We start from the raw sequence: 17,643 nt of genomic DNA on the forward strand, positions 1-17,643 counted from the left end.
TGCCTTCTGCTCTTTTCCTTCCTCCTCCCTTACTCTAGACCAGTCAGTGTTTCTGAATTTTGAAGCATAGCTACTTATTCTCTTCCTCAGAAATTTGACATGGTGTGAATGTTGTGAGAGGGAGGTGAGAGGGGTTAGAACCCTTGTGCACCTTGTTTTGTATAGCCTGCTGGCTCTGTGAACAGATGGGAAATACACAAGTTCTTTTGATTAAAATACCTAGCATTTGTATTAAGATATGGCAGTAAGACAGAGTAATGTTTACTGCACAAGAAAGTCCTAGTTCCATAGATCTGGAGTGTTAGAAACCTTAATTTATGCTGGTGGATCCTCTTACCAAAATCTGAAGTCATTCAATTGTGAAACTGAGCAAACTGAGGGCACCATTTCACTTGGTAGAAATTTGTGAAATTGCATGCAGAATAGGAGAGAGGAGACTGGCCCAGGGAACTGCCTTTTGCCTTTGCTTCCTGGCAGCTTTATCAAACTATAAAAAAAGAAAGCTTTCCCAATATAGCTATCCTGTATTAAATATAAGAACTTCATAAAATCCTTCTCTCTTTACTTAAATCATTTAAACAGCCCATAAAGACTATCAGGTCAAAGAATTAATCTTCAGTTCCATAGTGAAAGTCTTCAAATATGGTAATTCGTGAGGGATCTTGTGAAAGAGTAGAGTTTTACCAGCCTTCTGAACAAGTCATTACTGAAACAGCTCCGTGATAAATAGTATTGCGCTAATGACCTGTGGATGGGCTTTGTAGAGAAAAGCACTGATCTCTTGCGATCAATAAAATGGTACTGCAGATGAGAGTGTTAATATTTGTTCTATACCAGACACAATCCATCTCAAGCAGTTGAACTCTACTGAAATCACTACTATAGGGTCATGTAATACCTTTCAGTTCTTTACACTTGACTTATGCTTGCTTCTGCATGCTGTATAGAACTGCTGTATGTAAACCCCATTGAACTTGGGGCTGTTAAAAGCTGTCTTTTTGTTTCTGGAAGGATTTGCAAGGTTATGTATGTCTATATATATGTTGAATTAGCTTTTGTAAAGCTTTTCATGATCCTCAGAGGAGAGCATGAATGCAAGTCTTTCCATCTGTATGGGAACTGCTGAGTCACGGCCTGAACCTCTGATTAATCACCTGAGGTGAGCAATGAGTCAGCCCTGGGAGCACAGGTGAAAGCAATTCACCTGTGCTGCAGGAAGGGGTGGAGCCTGGCTCCACCTCTCCTAGACCCATTTAAGAGCTGACTACCAGGGGGGAAGGATCTTTCTTTCTTCGGAAGATCCACTCCACTGGAGTTTCCTGAGCGAGCCCATGACACGGGTAAGCCTCCTATTTATTCTCTTTGTCTCGCTGTGCCTAACTCTCTTGCTTATTTCATTATTATAACATCTTAATATTATTTGATTATATAATATTCCTTTATATAATTTTCATTGATTTTACACCATCTTACTATTCTACATCTAAAGTTCTCTTCCCAAGCCGTCATTCCTTGGGGGCCAAGTGGTGCTGAACGAAGGCTCAGAAATCCAAGGAAACTGACTGTCCTACTTTGCCTGTTGCAAGTCTTGGACTTGAGCTGTTTCAGCATTTCAGAGACAACTGCAGCAAGAATGTCTACCCGTAAATACCATGTTGCCAATCTGCTCTCTTCTTGGGGTGTGCTTGTGGCATGTGTGGCTTCATGTGCCTTTGCCGCACGTGAATTTGGAAATACGGGGGAAAATAAGAAGGCTCTGCCTCTTTGTTCCCTTGAATAGATAAATATATTTTGGGATGGGTTTTTTTTTTTTGTTTGTTTGTTTGTTTTTAACCCCCTTCCATCCCCTTTTATGCCAAATGTTCACATTCCACAAATTAGTTGTTACTTTTTTCCTGTTGCCAACCTCCTCACAACCTTGCCCAGTCAACAACGCCTCATCAGCGCCCCGACCGTATGCACCCCAACCAGCACAGGGACACAAGAGACTCATGTATTGAATGTAGCTCAAGTGCCAATTTATTGCTGTGCAACATCTGCTTATATACTGTGACACATGACTGCCCCGTGACCCGTTAAGCACCACCCAGAACCACCCCCTGTAACTACCACCCACCGTAGCCTGAGTACCACCCACACTGAGTATCACCCACACTTCCAAGTAGTGAAGACCTGAATAGCTGTAAACCTAAGCAATCGCTTTTTAAAGAGAAAATGCTATTTTTTTTTTCCTTCCATTTTCTCTTCAGTCTTTCCATTATTCTTTGGAGTGTTGGATGGCAGAAATTAGAGTAACAGGTGGGTGTCATTGTGACTTGCTCCCTTTTTCATTTTGCCTAGCAGCATCCCTTTGCCCTGCTCCTACAGTCTAAGACGGAATCCAGCAAAGCAAGAAGTGGGCAATATTTGCTATTTCAAAGGTAAAGATAATTAGAAGCACCCCACACTTATTCAAAGAAAAGAAATGCTGGAGTTAAATGTTTGTGTGGTGGTAGTTCTTTATGCTTCTATGGTAAGGTGATGTTCTGGGCAGAAATAGCTGCAAAGCTGGAATGGCCATGAACCTGGTGGCATTCTTTGGTGAAATATTATATTGACTTTGTAGTTGAATTCTGCAGGTTGCTTACCTCCCACGTTGATCCCTACCTACACTGGGGAAGAGGGGGGTGAAAGACAATATTTGAAAACTGAAGAGAACTGTTTCATGTTTCATATGATTATACTGTTTAAATATAGATTAAATTCTTAATAACTGACCTGACTTTTTAGAAGTGATTGGGATAAATTAAAGACTTTTCCAAACAAAGCTATTTTCTCTATGCCTCAAATCCATGGACCAATAATATTGATAATCCAGATATTAATTTTAATTGCATGTTCCTGTTGGGTTCCTGTACCTAACAGACCTGTTAGTATTGGTTAAAGTTTGTAGTTGCAGAATGAAAAGAAAAAAAATCTCTCCAAATTTGTGAAGCATATGACGTGAGGTTTTCAGTAGCTACTCTGATATCTCCTGGGTTAGATGAGGTATGCATGATTAAGATATTTATAATCACTGATGAGAAGTAGGAATAATAATATTCAGTGCTGCAGTGTTTTTTAACTTCTCTGCAGGTTGAGATGCTTATTACAGCAGTTGTAGCATGTGGAGAACTAATACAATGTATAAGGTTCATTGTGGGAAGAGAGGGGTTTAAAAGAACTGTCTGCAATTTTCTCTTTGTCTGGAAATGAAATCTGTTTGTTCTCAGATTTAAATCCTACTTTGATGAAATGCCTTAGGGAAGCCACCTTTCAAGGTATGTTATTAGAGTCCTCTGTCTTCTAATGTTAATGTGTACTTAGAAAACATTAAGAAAACTAATGTAGAGGATTTTCGTTAATACCACGCTCGTTTTCTTCTCTAATGATCAAATGATTTTGCATTAAGTCTACGCATTTTCACTTCAAATACAGGCATCCTTTCTTTAAGTTTCTAAAAGTGAAAGTATTTGCATTTTCTAACGTGTGCTTAATTTTCAGTTGTCCCTTTGAAATGCTCATTCAGTCTATAACACTCCAAGAGCCGATCACAAAACCGAGCTGCATCAGCAAGGGGCAGTGGTCAGGGTGGGAGCCACTGAAGGTTTGTTCTAGTGGGGAAAGAAGAAAACCTTCACAGAGCCAGCAGGGAGGTCGGGAAATGGGAAGCTTCTCGAAGTTTCTTTGCCTCCTTCCAGCCATCCTCAAGCACTTGCTTTTTGAGGAATTGTCTTTCACTGAGATTTTTTTTCAAAGCCCTGTCTGCATGGCTCTTTTCAGAATAAGAGTTTTCAAGTAAAATGCTGTAGTATGAGAGATATGCCAAAATTAGGAGTTAACAATGCTGTATTATGGATATTAGGACTGTGCTCTTCAAATGTTTCCAGTAAGCCTTTGTTCCATTGGCTTTAGTTTCCATGTAATTCCATGTCTGCAGTCTGCAGAAATCCGTCTTCATATCCCTTTGATTCTCTGTCAAAATCTTCCCTCTCCTGTCTCTTCTGTACGTTGTCTCTGAGGATTTAATCCTTCAAGATGTTGAATGTGCTGGATATAATTAGAAGCACAAAAAATTCTATGCATCATCTGTTGCTCACATTGACTGATTTTCAAACACCAAAAACTTCACAGGCACATAAAGTAAAGACACTATTCCTTTAATATAGAGAATATCTTTATCATATGTTCCTTCAGATTTCCAATAGAAATGTTTTTGTTGTTCTGTTGTTTTTTAGTCTCAACTGAAGGTGTGAATAGGAACTTACTCCCTATTGGGAAGCATTGGAAAAAAATTTCAGTATTTCTATGCCTACAGCTTCTATAACAAGTGGATAATAAATTCCTTCTCTAATACTGTGTGCTCTGTAATACTGGTGATATATCACAGGGATAATTTTATAACTGGGCTCATGTGGGGGTTCAGGTTGTAAAACATATCTTTGTGCTTAATCTTTAGTAGTTGTCCTCATTCACTTCATAGCACCACTTCTGATTTCTTCTTGAATATGTTTTAAGAGTAAGTTGTGTGATGCTTACCTTTACTCATGTCACCTTGAGCAAATAAGATTATTTTATGCTTTTTTAATTTTGCTTTTGCTGAGAATCTTATTCTTAACAGTCTTGTCTGCTCATCAACACAAGTAATTTTCAGTAAAAACTAATGCTCTCTTAAAGAAATGGGTGTGTGCATGTGTGTGTGTATATCATATATGTGTATATATATGTATCAGTATATATATACAACCATTTTGCAAGGCCAAATACTCTGTCCTTTAAGTATGCTCTGTGAGCTGAATTAAGAAAACATGGTTTGCACAAAAAGAAAACTTGTCATAATGCAAGTTAAGGTATAGAGCACATCTTGGGGAATGTATGTTTATGGTTAGTCTCGTGGATATAGAGCTTCTTGGTGGTCTCTCTTCATGCCTTCAAACCATAAGGCATCTCATTGTTTGCATCTTAAACATATCTTAAATAGCATGTAAATCTGTATGTTGAAATTTGTATTCTTTTTGATAACTGAAAGAGAAATTAACATTCATTTTCAAGAGCTTTGTATGTATTTAGCAGGCAATTGTAATGCTTCTCAGGGAGTATCTCTTTTGTAAGCGTAATGCATCACTTGCACTTCTCAGGCTCCTTGCACATAATCTTTTAAACTGCAGAAAGAATTCTACTCTGTAATACTAAGACTTCAACAAATATTTATGCCCAGTTTATGACACTGGGTATAGTTAAACTACTTATGCTTTACATCTGCTTAAACTGATATAGGTAAAATAGGCAGTTACTGAAGACAGCTCATAAATTTGGCATTCATTCAAAGCCTAAAGCAGTCAGTGCCAGTGCAGTCATGGGCGAATTCTAAACTAATCTGTTTATGCCAAGTCTTTCTTAATGTTCTTGTAGGGCTTAGTGGTAAAGGAAAGAAAAAGATAGTGATATCTCATCTGGGAACGACTCTATAATGTAAAATGTTCAGAAATTATACAGAAAAACAAACATACAGTGTGAGCAGGAGTGGCCCCCAGAGATTTTTTTCTCTTACAGCTTTCTTGCCACTGACTAGACTTTACACTATATGACTGGTTCAGAAAAGCTTGGCATTTATCTTATTTTTATTCTTTTTCACTTCAGTGACAAAATTTTGCCACTGAGTGGGTGTTAAGTTAGCATAGTGCTGAACATTTTTTACAATTTCAGTTTTTTTCAAGCTAGTACTTTTTTGAATTTGCAAATAATTCTACACGCAGATTATACATTTCAGACTCACTCTTGCAAGTTATCGAGCCATACAAAATTTCAAAAACTTGGAGAAAAGTCTCTGCAGTTTTTTGGGGTTATTATTTTCTTTTTCCCCAGCAAATTTTCCTACATCTTTGCTCATTATTTAAATAGAGGAGAGGCAGTCCTGAAAGATCTACAATTATCAAATTTATGGTAAAGAGAATCCAGGAAATTTATTGACACAATGCAAGTTAGCTAGAGTAGGCAATATGTCATGGAATGCCTGTTTTATGGTTTGTTCTGTGGATGTGTAGTCTTCTACCTGTCTCACTTAGCATTCTAAATCCAGATAATAATGATGGAATGGAATTTTTTTTTTTGAGTCACTGAACTGAGTGGATGGCTGTGGTCTCATGTTTTGGTTGGATTTCTCTGAGTAACTGGATATTCAGTAGAGCTTGTAGTTTCTGTATTTGACCGATTAAAGCTATGTTTTAGTGTTAACCTATGGTAAGCCTGTTAGAATGCTGGGCACAAGTCATACTTCCTGTTGTAACTCTACATCAGAGATATTCTAACTTTCAAGAAAATTTTGGGACAGGAATGCAAGTATTTACATATTTTTATGAGGAAGCTGAGACGGGTAACAGATGAGATATGAAGGTGTAAGGATATCTCTTTTAAAGCCATTAAATCTTTTTTGGCAACCACATGCTTGCTGCCAGCAGCATATAATTGTTCTGGGCTCTGCGTTTTGTCTGTTCTGCTGCTAAGGATCTGCTTGGGGATGTGTGAGAGGATGTTGTCTGAAGGGAGCCAGTCTTTAGCTGGGAGGATCATGATTCCCTGGAGATAATTCTCAGTGGGATAGTGGTGTTATTTAACTTGCTCTGACTGATAAACATTTTAAAGGCCATGTCAAACAGGGAGAATGGCACAAAATAAACCAGTATGTGAATTTACAGTGTGCTAATTACTTTGCTTTAATTGCTCTTTTGAATACTCATAGTGCATATTAATTGCACCCAGTACCTGAATTTTCTTTGGAAGCAGCATAACCCACCTTCTTAGAAGATGTCCTTAATTTCCATGTAAACAGCAGCTGTTTCAGGTTTATTTCTTGCCTTGGATCTATGGTTTTTAAGATTATCCTAAGGACAACGTTGTTCAGAAGTATTTGCAAGAAGTCAGTGTAGTCAAGAGAAGATAACTTAGCCAAGGCCTGGTCTAGGGAAGGAGGCGATCAGAACTAAGACACCTGCAGCTGAAAGAGGCTGCCAGTGTTAGGGATCAGCGATCAGGAGCAAAGAAAGGGGATGGCTACATGTAGCTGACCCAGGGACATAAGTATGCTATATGCAAACTTACTGCGCATAAACTGTGCCACATGAGAAAGCCTTGAATGACCAAAGAAAAAAGCAGTACAGAGATAAACTGTTTAGAGAATCATTCATCCAGACTATAAATTAAGAGATCTGTTTTTGCATCTAAATCTTTAAAAAGCAAGAAGAAACAAAACCTTCTCAATTTCTGTTACATCACCAAGTAACACCAATATATCATCAGCTAAATCTTTGTAAATGAATACTGACTCCATTGCTTCCTCGAATAGTTGTGAAAGAATTGAATGTTTGTTCAGTGGTTTTTTATTCAAATTTACCAGCTGGAAAGAGGAGGAGAAGGTGTGGATCCGAATACGTATTTGTTCCATACGTGATCAGTGACTTCTAGGCTTGGGCCTTTGTCCTGTATGAAGCTTCTGCATGTACAGGGCTGCCTGTACTTTCATTATCTGCTTTGTCTCCTTTTGTGAGTTCAGAAGACAAGTGAATGGACATTCACTGAGTATTGAACTCATTGGGTCCTCGGGTGGAACTGCTGCAATTTGAGAAAAAGTCACATTTGCTTTTTTGGAGATGAGGTAATCTAGGAGTGCCAATGTCTGTTTATATATCAGGTTTAAAACAAACAAACAAAGAAGAGCCTGTAAAATCTGTTGTTGTTCTCTTTTCCCAGCATCTTGCAATAAATGCTATACAAAATCCATCAAGTGTAGCACAAGTATAGTTCTGCTACGCTATTATAGAGCAAGTACTTTCAAAAGCATCCATTGGAGGACACTAGCACACAACAAATTACATGAAATACAGTGATTCTAAAAATATATATGAAAAATAAAATTAATTCCACATTTCTCTTTCAAAGAAGAAAAATGAAAGTAGAACAATGTTTTGTTTACGTATCAGAATCTGAAAGCTGTTTATTACCTGACTGTTTTTATCTCTGTCATGTCTTTTAAAGCTTCGTTACTGCTTTGTTTCTGGAACTGGTGGGATCTACTTGTTCTCTGGTTGTTTGTATTCTCTTGTATTCTAATTTTAAGCATTATCCAGATGGTCTTGAGCTTTCAGCTTCCTTCCTCTATTTTTTTTTAATGCATATATATATATATATATTAATCAGTTGGAAGCATTATATTAGCTTTTGTATCAAATATTTCAAACAATTACTATCCTTGCATCTCTTTGTTTACATCTCACAGCTAAAGTTTAAAGAGTGGCCAGCCACTAGTAATACACTTGAGTTCTAACTGAAATAAATGAGACAGTGCTTGGATTACATGTCTTGACTCAATATGCTTTTCTGTGAATGAAAACAAGATTTCAGGGCTTGATTGAATGAAAGACAAATAAAATGTCATCTGCTCATTTAGTGACAGCCTCCCAGTCTTTTCTGATCACTTCCAGCATATTCAAAATGGCAGCTGTTAAATGATTTTCCTCCTTTGCCATTCAGAGAGTGGAGGTAAAAGATGATAAATGTGCTGTGTGAAAAGTGTTTTTTGTTTTTTTTTAATCTTCTTTACCTTTAGTGTTCTTTACAGCTCTGCCCATTTCTGTCATTTTTATTATTCACATTTGTAGATAAAACTGAGGTTTACACTACAGCTTCCATACCAGTATATCTTCTCAATTTGAACAAATTTTAACTTGAAAATCACTGGTAGCAACGTGAAGTCTTGAGATTTTTTTCTTGAACCTTTCCCCTAAACAATATTATTTATGTCTTGCTTCATATAGAACTTCCTTGTTGAGGATATTTTGAAATACTAACAATAAATAATGGTTCAGTGAGGGGTTGTAGGAGGAAGAGAGAGAGAAGTTGTGCACAGGATAGCATATACTATCTGGTCTCACTACTCTCATAACTTTGTGGTCCCTTTGCTGTCATGTTTTTGTTTCTTTCTTTTGTTGTGAGTAAAGCTGATGTTTCCATTTTTATAGTCATTTCATTAAATTGTGCATGAATTATCTGGTGGTTTATAACATAATTGTAGTTTCCAAAGAGTAAGATATTATATAAAATACTACTTATAAATAATTCAGTTGAATTGGACTCAGTGCTTCTTAGTTTTACATATGGTCAAGATTTAGAGTGATAAGTATTTTTACGTTTCAGTGACCTTTATGCAACTGTAGGTTTATTTCCTAGTTTAGCTTAAAGGGCAAACTAATTCTTTGCAAAGTTCATGAGTCATTGTAGGTGCACACATAAAGAAACCATGATCACTCATGGCATTTCCATCTTTTTACACAAAAATTCATCTGTGAGTCACAAACTTTAGTAGTTTGTCCTTCCATTTCTCTGTTATACTGCATGCAGTATCTACCTCTCTGCTTATCCTTGTGTGGAAAATCCTCCTGCTTATTTTGTTTTAAAGTGTAATATAACAGTGATACTATGGTAGGTGGATATTCTGTTTAGGAAGTGGCTTCTCCTGAAGTCTACTTTAGACATCAAAGTGTTTAATATTAGAGTCAGAAAATGAGTCTGTTAAACAAGGACTGACACTGTTTAATAAAAGACACTGTGACTATTTAATTCTAGGAAGTGCAGTACCCCCACCATCTTTTGTAATCTTACATAGCAGCCCGAAGGAAAACCATTTGTCAGAAACAACTTTGAGATATTTTTGTTGTTGTTCAGGGGAGAAGGGTGAATGGACAGCCTTTGTGATTATTTTTTTTTCAGTGCAAATGTTCAGGAGCAAAATCCCCTAATATTTAACTTACAGTTCTGCCCATAAGCCAGACAGCTCCCCTGCTACTCACATCAAGTACTGTCTTTCTCCTCTGATTGCTTTGCTGGCTTCCTTGGCTGTTAGTGCTGTTTATCGCGGTTTATAAAGCTCAGCCTTGCACTTAAGAATATATTTAACACTTAGGAAGAAATTTGGATTGAATGATAATACCAAACTGAAGCTTAAAGAATCTAAAGGAATTATGTTAGAAGTGCTTAGACATCCCTAAAAATTTTTCTAATTTGATATCTGAGGTAAAGTAATGCAGCATGTTTTCAAGTTTATGTGACTGCTTCCTTCAAGGAGTTATTTTTACAATTAAAACTATTACCAACGTTGCTTAATATCTTTTTTTTTTTTTTCTTTTATGGCTACCTCTACTCCAGTTTCTGATCATCTGCAGTTCATCAAATGTGCCAAGTCTTTTGTGCTTTAGAGTTCACAGATGGAATTGAATTCTGCTTTTATGTCAGTGATAAATTGCTAATGAATCCTATATAAGCAGTCTGAAGAGAAATGGTGACCATCTTAGACTTTTCAGTTCTAGGCATGAACATTAATATTCAGTATGATCAAAGATTTCAGTTAAATTAAAGACTATTTGATTTTAGTTTAAGTCAGGAAACTGTCCCTATATTTGCGTTCAATATTGTCATTTGTTTGAATCTTTTCTTAACTAGATTATATACTGCTCTTAAATTTCTCCTCCTTATGAGCCATGGGTTCCTTACACAAATGCTTTATTAAAAACAGATGTCTAAATTTAACAGAAGAGACTTACTGTTGTTTGCAATATATCAGGTGGGTAACCAGATCTAAACTTGTTACTCCGGGACAATAAATTGGAGGGTAATTGATAGAAGCCTGCATTTATAAGATTTTTTAATTTTTTTTTCACTGTAGCTTTTAACAAATTAGAGAAGTCACAGTAATTTAAAAGTATCCTTGGGAAGCGAGAGTCCAGTTTGAATGTGTAGAAGGAATTCACTATCTGAGCTTTATCTGTAGGCTCTCATATAATTGCCATCAGGCTTTGCTTTGGTGAAGGGATTCCCTGCCACCTGTCTTCCCTGAGCTTTGGGTAGTGTCTCTGTGATGGAGTTGACTGCAGTCTGAATTCAGTGCTTGAATTTCAAAGACAGTGCCTTTGCTTCACCAGGAAGAGAGATGCTGCAATGGTTGTTGCAGCCACATTGCAAACACTTTTCTGTTTGATCTGTCTGTAGGATTGGGAATACTAGTTTCCTTTAAGTAAGACTTAAAGGAGCCCAGCTCTCCAGTCTGTACAAGTCTTGACTCATCTGCACTAGGGACTCTACCTTTTACACTGTAAGGAAATAAAAATTAGAGGTTTTTATTTATGCATACAGAATAGAACACATTTACAAATTGGAACTGACTTTCCTGATACTTAAAGTCTAGCCTTAAATAAGTAGGAATCAACAAAAGATGCAATTTGTATCTTTTTTGTACAGGTCTTTTCTACAAGAATATTTTATGGTTATTGTTTCCACTTTCATTTTTGTCTCAACTTACATTAATATTAATTTCTCAAGCTGTAGCTATATTGGCTGGAGTAAAATACAGTAATCTCTAATTTTAGGGTCTTCAGTATTCCCAAATAACTCCTGTGTTATTCACAGAATCAGTGAATGATTGGGGTTGGAAAAGACCTCTGAAAATAATCCAGTCTAACCCCACTGCTGAAGCAGGTTCTCTAGAAGCATGAAAGTGTCCAGACAGATTCTGAAGAGAAAGAGACTCTGCAGTCTCTGTGAGCAGTTTGTTCCAGTGCACTGTCACTCTCACAGTAAAGAAGATTTCCTCAGATTTGGATGAAACTTCCCGTATTCCAGCTTTTGCACATTGCCTACTGTTTTGTTGTTGGGTATAACTGAAAAGAGCCTGGTCCCATCCACTCCCACTAATTAGATATTGTTAAAATCCCCTTCTCCTCCAGGCTGAACAGTCCCAGATCTCTCAGCCTTTCTTCATAGGAAAGACATTCCAGGTCCCTAACCATCTCTGTGTCCCTCCACTGGGCTGCCTCTAGAAGTTCCCTGTCTTCATGAGCCCAGAACTGGACATGCTATGCCAGATGTGGCCTTTCCAGGGCAGAATAGATGGGAGGAGAACCTCTGTTGACCTGCTGGCCATGTTTTTTTTGTTTTTTTTTTTAATGTACTCCAGGATACCATTGGCCTTCTTGGCCACAAGGAGACAGTGCTGCTCGTTGCCAACCTGTTGTTCACCAGGATGTCCAGGTCCTTCTCTGCAGAGCTCCTTTCCAGCACGTCAGCTGTTAACCTGTACTGATGCATGTTGTCATTCCTCTTCAGGTGCAGGACTCCATACTTGCCCTTGTGTTCAATCTCATCATGTTCCTCTCTGCCCAGCTCTCCAGTCTGTACAAGTCTTGCTGAATTGGCAGCACAGCTTTCTGGTGTGTCAGCCACTCCTTCCAGTTCTGTATCATCAGCAAACTTGCTGAGGACCTCTCTACCCCTTCACCCAGGTCACTGATGAAGATGTTAAAGAAGACTGGACCTAGTACCAACCCCTTGGGGACACTGATAGCTATCAGTCTACAACTAGACCCTGCACTGTTGATTGCTGTTCATTAATTTAATGTTAAAAACTTGCTGAGTCTACATTAGGGTTTAGGCATGTTAGATTACATAACACATTCAAGTAAAGCCTGAGGACTGACATAATGCCAGCAACATTAGGTGACTCTGAGTAAATCAAGGTAATATTCACAGCCAGGTTCTAAAGAAGTGTGCCACAGGGGAATGTAGCATAAAGCGCTTTCTTCCCTCTGAGCACAACATGAAGAGTTTTACCATTTTAATGTTGTTCTTTGTGATTTGATGTACTAGAAATTCACTTTGACAGGGCTATCGGATAAGATCACATCACTTCAGTGATATTGGAAGCCAAGAGCTTTATTTTTCTGTGGCTGTCATTTCCGAAGAGAGAAAAAGCAGAAGTTAACCTCCGTTTACCTTTGATTCCTTTATCCTTTTGAAATATAATGGTGTCCTCTAATATTATTCCACAGATCAAGTTTTAGAAAAATTGATCTTTTTCAGCTAATTTTTCTCACAAAACAAAATCCATGTAAAGTCATAAAATCTCCATAATTTCATGTTGAAATATGTAAGATAAGGAGAAAGACATTATGAAACTGAGACAGTAATATCACTCCATATTTGCTTCATATGTGGTTTCTATTTTATACTGGTACAAACACATCCTTAGTTATCAGGTAGTAAGAGCTGCTAACTGTATAAAAACAAAATAAAACAACAGCAAAATAACTCACAATGTGAACAGCCCCAAACACAGATTGAAATACTTTTTTTCCCCCTCAGGTAGATTTCCCTATTTTTTACTAATTATTCAAGAATGACAAGTTAATACATTCTATTCACTCCCAAAAAAACATGTGTTCACATGAAATTAGAAGTAGTATTTTTCTAAACACACTGAGTGGAATTCTGAGATTTTGGATTTGCAGAAGCAGACTTGCATGAGGGGGGGACAAGGAGACATTTTATATGATGTTTGAGAAGAGGTAATGGTCAGAGCTCCAGCTTGTGGAAACATTCTGGGGGATTGGCATTAAGACCATTTAGTGGTCCCTGCAATCTCTTCAGACAAGTCTCAAAGTGACCAAGTAGGTACCCAAACACTCTTAATGTAAAATGCAACTCTATGTGTCACTCTTAACCCAGTCATTGTTCTGGTTGATGGGTCTGTACTGTCCCCTGGTTAAAAGTGATCTACTTCTGTCCAAGTTCCTGCTCCTCTGCAGCTCTCTGTCTGTTCTTGGCCACTCAGCGTTCTTCCTGCCTCTCTTTGCCAATAAGATCTGCAATTAGTATTTCCCTATTTAACAGTTTCTTATGTCAAAATATATTACTTTTACCTGATGTGACTGACCAGTATGGAAAGGGGACATAGAATTGTCCAAACAATGAAAAAAAATCATTATTTGCATCATAAGAATAGAAGGTTAGAAAGATCTCTTGAATTCAACTTCTGTTCTTCTAACAATGCTATCATACTATTAGAAAGAGATTGAGTGCCATTAAAATAAGTCCTTTCTGTCCTTTATACTCTCTCCAGTAAGTTAATTGTTATACTGACTAAAAAAACACGCTCTGTAGCTTTCACCTCAAATTTATTTTCAGCTGTTTTTTTGCTTACATGTTCTTATGCCACCTTGAACTTGGAAAAATAATTGATCTTGGTATTTGTTTTCCAAGACATATATTTATGGATTCTACTGTATACTTAGTGTGGACTTGGATACACTTGGTATTCTTGGTTAGCAATTGGACTTCCTCATTCTGTTTTGTTAGCTTTAATGTCTCAGAATATGTGAGATTATTATTACTGCTTTTATCTTTTTGTCCCGTATGAGGAATGAGTGTATGCAACAGAGTCCCTGACATGGTTTCCTTCATTAATCGTAACAAGCTTTTCTGAGCTAACACCTTTGGAGTTACAATTTGTAGTGTTGATAATTAAAACAGCATTCCATCTCTGCTGAGGAGTAGGCCTGTAGAACTTTGCAAACTGTATAGTTCTGATAATCTCCTGCAGCAGACTTTGTTCTAAGCTTTAGTTGTGGTGAACCATCGTATGAGTGCTTTGAAGGTGACTGAATAAACCACGTGGAATTTGAACTGTGCTCCTGAGAGATGAGATCTAATGGAGTGTACAAAATTGCTTGTTAAATATACGCAAATTGTGACCCAGCCTTCCAGAAATGGAACAGAAAAGGTGATAGCATTAGCTGATTAAATGTTTATTAGGAGAGTTAGGTGTAGTGCCAATAACCGTTAAACTGCAGTTATTATTTTAGGAAAATTATTACCAGTTGTTTCTGCCTTTTTTTTTTTAATGTGTGTAGCAGTGAACTATAGCTTTGGTTGCAGTATAGAATTAATTCAGATGGCTGGAGGGATTGAATACAGAGTACCAAGCCACTCTCCACCCTATTTGAAAAGTCATGGCTTTTCAATGAAGCCCAGATGAAGTCTCTGGTGTCTGGAAAAAGGGAAATAGAATTCCCATTTTTAAAAAAGAGAAAGGAAGAGTCAGGGAGTTACAGGTCTATGAGCCTCACCTCTGTGCCTGAGATCAAGGAACAGACCCTCCTGAGAGCTATGTTAAGGCACATGGGTGCTGAGGAGGTGATCAGATGTGGCCAGTAATGGCTTCAAGTTCAGATCGTGCTTTGCCGATCTGGTGGCCTTCTACGATGGAGTGATGGCATCAGTGCAAAAATGAAGGCCAACTGATAGTGTCTACATGGATTTCTGCACACTGAATGCTTATCTCTAAATTGCAGAGAGATGGATTTGAAGGATGTACTGTTTGACGGATAAAGAACTGTTTGGATGGCTGCAGCCAGTGTAGCTGCCAAAACCAGCTTGTGCCCATATCCTCCACCAAGAGTTTGGGCTGGTTTGGCCCAGTTCTGTGACTAGAGAGTGGAGGGTTCTGCAGATCTGCGCCTCTGGAAGGGGGAAAACAGGGGAGCCAGAATAATTAAAAACAGTGGCAATGATCTGAGAAAAAACAATCTAATGGTGTCTTCAGCACAAAAAGTGTATGGAGTCATTGGAGTGCACCCAAAAGTGGTCCATGAAGATGATAATGGGACTGGAGCACCTCTCCTTTGAAGAAGGGCTGAGGGAGCTGGTCTTGTTCAGTCTGGAGAAAAGAAGGCTTCTGGGAGACATCACTGTGGTCTTCTAGTACTTAGAAGGAGCTTAAAGGGAAGGGTGCTCTTTTACAAGGAGCCTTAAAAAGCAGGAGGGAAACTGACTTTATACACATTCTGATAGTGAGAGGGAAAGAGCAAACAGTTTTAAACTGTAAGAATGGAGATTTAGATTAGATGTTAGGGGGAATTTTTTTACTTAGAGCGTAGTGAGGTGCTGGAACAAATTACCCAAAGAAGTTGTGGATGTCTCATCCCTGAAGATGGCCAGGTTGGATGGAGCCCTTGAGAGCCTATTTAGTGACTGACAGCCCTGCCCATGGGACAAGGACTGGGCATGATCTCTAAGATCACTACTACAAGCCATTCTATGTTTGAGATTGGATTTCTAGGTAACACCATAAATAGTCTTATCTTTACTGAAGAATGGTTGTCTGTGGTCTGAGTGGTTTGGAAGTAATTATTCTGGATTTACCCATCATTCCTTTCTGTGTATGCAATTCCTTACTGCTGTCAAATATATTTTGCATCTGGAATATTTTTATCTGGATAATTAATTATTCAATCTTTTAAAATAATTCACTATCTTTACAAATTAATTGAGTTTAACAAAATCTTATTCTTTCTTTCAGTGGGAGGTGAAGCTGGCACAATAAAGATAAAGCTGTAGTATTCATGATTGTAAATAAGAAGACACTGGAAAAATTGAAGACATAAATGGAACAAGTGAATGTGTTTTGATTAATATCCCTAAAAGCATACTCTGATGCAAATATAGTAAGGAAAGCAAATTTATTGTTACTTACCAGTCACTACATCATCATGATTTTACTAGATGTGTTGTGAGTATTCCAGAGCTAGTCTTCATCATCTGGCAGTAGGCAGTTGCCACCCTGCAGTCATCTCTGCTTCTACTGCCTCTCTGGCTGCTCCAACCTGCTGTACATCTCTTTTTTGTAGGGACCAGGAACATGTGGGAAGTAATCATTTTCTGTGATGCTTCCACAGTGAATGAGATTGAGCTTGCCTCTTGTGATGGACTATCAAAATTAAAGCAATACTGATTATAATAGACAATTGAGATCAGAACATAGAGTATACAGAGATTTTTGACTTTGTGAGTCAGGAGGGAGATGCCTGCTCATCCCATTTCCATTCTTTTATTCGTGATGTTACTTGCCCCTCAGGAATCTTGTCCCTTATTTGGGTGGGTAGAGAGAGGATTCTGCTTTGGAAAAAGATTGTTGCTAGCAAAGAATAATGTCTTGTATCAACCCATTTCTACCACCATTATCCCTCGACACAGTTATTTGCTGTTAAGCCATGTTGCTTGTTGTCTCTTCACAGAGATCAATACCCAATGAGAAACAAGGCAAACAATTTCCAAAGGATACAAGTAAATTCCTACTCCTATTTAATCTTTATTTTTATTCCAAAACTGTATTTCTTTGCTAATGTTATATTTGGGAATGATTGACATGAGCTGAAGATATAAAATCATAATCAAAACTTATGATTTTTCACCTTGACCCAAGATATTTCAATTTAATCTTTAAGATTGAATTCTCCTTCAATAGGCTGGAGTCTCCCATTAACTTACAAATTCTTTCCTCCATTCAATTTCCTCAATTTTAATTGAACTGGTTTCTTTTATATGAACAAAAATAGATCTTGATTTATGGGCAATTTTATTCAACGAGGAGTTCATGTTCCCATTGTCCTTTACTGCCACCAGCAATCCCATTGAGTGTCAGGGGCTGGTAAATGAAAATGATAATCTGGGTGCCTTATGCTAGTGGCATGTAAAAGTAGTCAGGTATTGCTTAAAGTTGTTTTAAAATTATGCAAGTTCGAGCATAAAACTTGCAGAATTATTTTAAAGCACTTAATTAATATTAAAAACAAGATCCACATTTGCATTCTTTCTCTTTGTATGTAAGTATGCAAAACATAATATGATGATAAACCAGAATTGTGAAAGGTCATCTAGAGGAAGAATGGAATAAAATTTTCCTTGTCTATGAAAACATCTGCAGATCTAAAAGTAGAATGAGGGGGAAGAGAGTGAAATGAATTA

At 37.6% G+C, this 17,643-nt stretch overlaps 1 long non-coding RNA gene across 1 annotated transcript; it reads left to right on the forward strand.

Annotated features, from left to right (window-relative positions):
• Window positions 1-2,339: 2,339 nt before the first annotated feature.
• Window positions 2,340-16,452, forward strand: LOC149917460 (uncharacterized). Its single transcript, XR_016467458.1, has 3 exons — window positions 2,340-2,420; window positions 3,252-3,299; window positions 16,199-16,452. It is a non-coding gene; the product is annotated as an uncharacterized LOC149917460 (long non-coding RNA).
• The last annotated feature ends 1,191 nt before the right edge of the window (window positions 16,453-17,643 follow it).

This window comes from Phasianus colchicus, chromosome 6 (assembly GCF_987193195.1).
Source record: "Phasianus colchicus chromosome 6, bPhaCol1.hap1.1, whole genome shotgun sequence".
Classification (NCBI taxonomy): domain Eukaryota; kingdom Metazoa; phylum Chordata; class Aves; order Galliformes; family Phasianidae; genus Phasianus; species Phasianus colchicus.